Raw genomic sequence first — 5,000 nt, forward strand, 5'->3', positions numbered from 1 at the left:
AACTGAGCTTGCCGCTGCCGACAGAGGCCCGGGAGCGTGCTGTCGTGGCATTGCCGGCGGGAGACAACACGCGCCACCTATGGTGACCGGCAGCTCCAACGCCAGCGCCACACAAGGGCAAAGCCCCACTTGGGTGCAGAAGCGAACTCTCCCAGCACAGCGCACGCGCCAACACGTCCGCACAACTGCGATACAAACCACCTGCGAGAACCGCTGGGGCGACCGAGCAGCAGACGGCGTCGCGGCGCCGAGTGCCAGGCGGCGGCGCATCCTCAACGCACACAGTCCTCAATCAGACCAGCACACTGCAGATGTCCACCGCGCTTCGCACCGGGCTCGGCTGAACCAACTTTGGCCGCCAGGCGCCGCGTGCAGGGTGCGCCGCAGCGTAGCTGCGCCGCCTGCCGGGCCCGTCGGCTGGCGCTCCTGCCACTCGGCGCCCCCCACCAGCCGCCTGTTGCGCGTGCGCCCACGCAGCGCGCGGCCAACACGCCGGGCGGCCCCCCTTCACCGGCCGGGAACAGTCCCACCAAGCCACCGCCGCGTATCGCTTCATACCCACATGGGCCTAGTCACGCGTGTGGATGTGGCGGGTACCGCTGAAACAACCGGTTAATAGCTGTACCGATCGTCGCCATCACAGATTCACCTCCAGCGTGAACAACCGCTCAACAACGGATTTCCAGTTCATTTGCGTATCTTGGGCAGTAAACGTAGATGTCCACCTACATTTGCGAATTCAACAATTCTTGCATGCCAGGATGTCATGTGTCACGACACGCTACATCAGACCACATACACACTGCGACATGTGCAGAAGAGAACACGTGGAAGGTGGCCCGCGCACGTATGCGATGTACCTTCCGCGATCCACTGTCAACCGGCATCTGCGGCATGTCCCAGATATGGAACGCGGTCCACCAGGGTAGCACTTTGTGTGAGGCAATACGACAAAGTCGGAATACACGCGTCACTACATCAGACGGCTCACGCTGACCTGACCTGACCTGACTCACCGCACCACCACCCCCAGCGACCCAGGGTGACATACAATGCGTTCGTACGTTCCTCCCACACGCCTCTACGGCGTACCACAGTGCAACCTAGCTGTTATTGGGAGACGAGACAAGTAGCATCAAGCACAACATATGGAAATTGAGATTCGACACCGTTGGGCACAGCCAGCGTACGGTCACACGTATCACACTACTTCACTCTGTACGTAACGACCGATGATCGGTACAGCGTGTGGGTTACGCGTACGACATCAGCGGACAATGGACACAGACCATACCACGACGTACACTGAGGGCGTCGACATCTGAATGCAACTGAACAGCTGCGAGGCTCATTTAACACTCAAACGCCAGACCGACCAGCTTGAGAGGACAGAGACACAAAGAGGGGGACAGAAGGGGACAGAGGGGGGGGAGGGGGGGGGTCGGCGATATAGTCCTATTGCAGTACAATTGACAGTGGATAGCAGGAATATGTGGAAAGTAAGCAACACTCGCAAGACATCTACATGAGGATAACAACGACACCAGAGATTCCGAGCAGTGAACTATGTTAGGCAAAGGGACAACGTGGGTTAGGTTAAGGGACAACGTGGGTTAGGTTAAGGGACAACGTGGGTTAGGTTAAGGGACAACGTGGGTTAGGTTAAGGGACAACGTGGGTTAGGTTAAGGGACAACGTGGGTTAGGTTAAGGGACAACGTGGGTTAGGTTAAGGGACAACGTGGGTTAGGTTAAGGGACAACGTGGGTTAGGTTAAGGGACAACGTGGGTTAGGTTAAGGGACAACGTGGGTTAGGTTAAGGGACAACGTGGGTTAGGTTAAGGGACAACGTGGGTTAGGTTAAGGGACAACGTGGGTTAGGTTAAGGGACAACGTGGGTTAGGTTAAGGGACAACGTGGGTTAGGTTAAGGGACAACGTGGGTTAGGTTAAGGGACAACGTGGGTTAGGTTAAGGGACAACGTGGGTTAGGTTAAGGGACAACGTGGGTTAGGTTAAGGGACAACGTGGGTTAGGTTAAGGGACAACGTGGGTTAGGTTAAGGGACAACGTGGGTTAGGTTAAGGGACAACGTGGGTTAGGTTAAGGGACAACGTGGGTTAGGTTAAGGGACAACGTGGGTTAGGTTAAGGGACAACGTCGGTTAGGTTAAGGGACAACGTCGGTTAGGTTAAGGGACAACGTCGGTTAGGTTAAGGGACAACGTCGGTTAGGTTAAGGGACAACGTCGGTTAGGTTAAGGGACAACGTCGGTTAGGTTAAGGGACAACGTCGGTTAGGTTAAGGGACAACGTGGGTTAGGTTAAGGGACAACGTGGGTTAGGTTAAGGGACAACTTGAGTTAGGTTAAGGGACAACTTGAGTTAGGTTAAGGGACAAATTGAGTTAGGTTAAGGGACAAATTGAGTTAGGTTAAGGGACAAATTGAGTTAGGTTAAGGGACAAATTGAGTTAGGTTAAGGGACAACTTGAGTTAGGTTAAGGGACAAATTGAGTTAGGTTAAGGGACAAATTGAGTTAGGTTAAGGGACAAATTGAGTTAGGTTAAGGGACAAATTGAGTTAGGTTAAGGGACAACTTGAGTTAGGTTAAGGGACAACTTGAGTTAGGTTAAGGGACAACTTGAGTTAGGTTAAGGGACAACTTGAGTTAGGTTAAGGGACAACTTGAGTTAGGTTAAGGGACAACTTGAGTTAGGTTAAGGGACAACTTGAGTTAGGTTAAGGGACAACTTGAGTTAGGTTAAGGGACAACTTGAGTTAGGTTAAGGGACAACTTGAGTTAGGTTAAGGGACAACTTGAGTTAGGTTAAGGGACAACTTGAGTTAGGTTAAGGGACAACTTGAGTTAGGTTAAGGGACAACTTGAGTTAGGTTAAGGGACAACTTGAGTTAGGTTAAGGGACAACTTGAGTTAGGTTAAGGGACAACTTGAGTTAGGTTAAGGGACAACTTGAGTTAGGTTAAGGGACAACTTGAGTTAGGTTAAGGGACAACTTGAGTTAGGTTAAGGGACAACTTGAGTTAGGTTAAGGGACAACTTGAGTTAGGTTAAGGGACAACTTGAGTTAGGTTAAGGGACAACGTGGGTTAGGTTAAGGGACAAATTGAGTTAGGTTAAGGGACAACTTGAGTTAGGTTAAGGGACAACTTGAGTTAGGTTAAGGGACAACTTGAGTTAGGTTAAGGGACAACTTGAGTTAGGTTAAGGGACAACTTGAGTTAGGTTAAGGGACAACTTGAGTTAGGTTAAGGGACAACTTGAGTTAGGTTAAGGGACAACTTGAGTTAGGTTAAGGGACAACTTGAGTTAGGTTAAGGGACAACTTGAGTTAGGTTAAGGGACAACTTGAGTTAGGTTAAGGGACAACTTGAGTTAGGTTAAGGGACAACTTGAGTTAGGTTAAGGGACAACTTGAGTTAGGTTAAGGGACAACTTGAGTTAGGTTAAGGGACAACTTGAGTTAGGTTAAGGGACAACTTGAGTTAGGTTAAGGGACAACTTGAGTTAGGTTAAGGGACAACTTGAGTTAGGTTAAGGGACAACTTGAGTTAGGTTAAGGGACAAATTGAGTTAGGTTAAGGGACAAATTGAGTTAGGTTAAGGGACAAATTGAGTTAGGTTAAGGGACAAATTGAGTTAGGTTAAGGGACAAATTGAGTTAGGTTAAGGGACAAATTGAGTTAGGTTAAGGGACAAATTGAGTTAGGTTAAGGGACAAATTGAGTTAGGTTAAGGGACAAATTGAGTTAGGTTAAGGGACAAATTGAGTTAGGTTAAGGGACAAATTGAGTTAGGTTAAGGGACAAATTGAGTTAGGTTAAGGGACAAATTGAGTTAGGTTAAGGGACAAATTGAGTTAGGTTAAGCGATAATCTGGTACAGCCACAGTTAGGTTAAGCGATAATCTGGTACAGCCACAGTTAGGTTAAGCGATAATCTGGTACAGCCACAGTTAGGTTAAGCGATAATCTGGTACAGCCACAGTTAGGTTAAGCGATAATCTGGTACAGCCACAGTTAGGTTAAGCGATAAACTGGTACAGCCACAGTTAGGTTAAGCGATAAACTGGTACAGCCACAGTTAGGTTAAGCGATAAACTGGTACAGCCACAGTTAGGTTAAGCGATAAACTGGTACAGCCACAGTTAGGTTAAGCGATAAACTGGTACAGCCACAGTTAGGTTAAGCGATAAACTGGTACAGCCACAGTTAGGTTAAGCGATAAACTGGTACAGCCACAGTTAGGTTAAGCGATAAACTGGTACAGCCACAGTTAGGTTAAGCGATAAACTGGTACAGCCACAGTTAGGTTAAGCGATAAACTGGTACAGCCACAGTTAGGTTAAGCGATAATCTGGTACAGCCACAGTTAGGTTAAGCGATAATCTGGTACAGCCACAGTTAGGTTAAGCGATAAACTGGTACAGCCACAGTTAGGTTAAGCGATAAACTGGTACAGCCACAGTTAGGTTAAGCGATAATCTGGTACAGCCACAGTTAGGTTAAGCGATAATCTGGTACAGCCACAGTTAGGTTAAGCGATAAACTGGTACAGCCACAGTTAGGTTAAGCGATAAACTGGTACAGCCACAGTTAGGTTAAGCGATAAACTGGTACAGCCACAGTTAGGTTAAGCGATAAACTGGTACAGCCACAGTTAGGTTAAGCGATAAACTGGTACAGCCACAGTTAGGTTAAGCGATAAACTGGTACAGCCACAGTTAGGTTAAGCGATAAACTGGTACAGCCACAGTTAGGTTAAGCGATAAACTGGTGCAGCCACAGTTAGGTTAAGCGATAAACTGGTACAGCCACAGTTAGGTTAAGCGATAAACTGGTACAGCCACAGTTAGGTTAAGCGATAAACTGGTACAGCCACAGTTAGGTTAAGCGATAAACTGGTACAGCCACAGTTAGGTTAAGCGATAAACTGGTACAGCCACAGTTAGGTTAAGCGATAAACTGGTACAGCCACAGT

The sequence above is a fragment of the Schistocerca gregaria genome, unplaced genomic scaffold (genome assembly GCF_023897955.1).
Source record: "Schistocerca gregaria isolate iqSchGreg1 unplaced genomic scaffold, iqSchGreg1.2 ptg001726l, whole genome shotgun sequence".
Taxonomy (NCBI): Eukaryota; Metazoa; Arthropoda; class Insecta; order Orthoptera; family Acrididae; genus Schistocerca; species Schistocerca gregaria.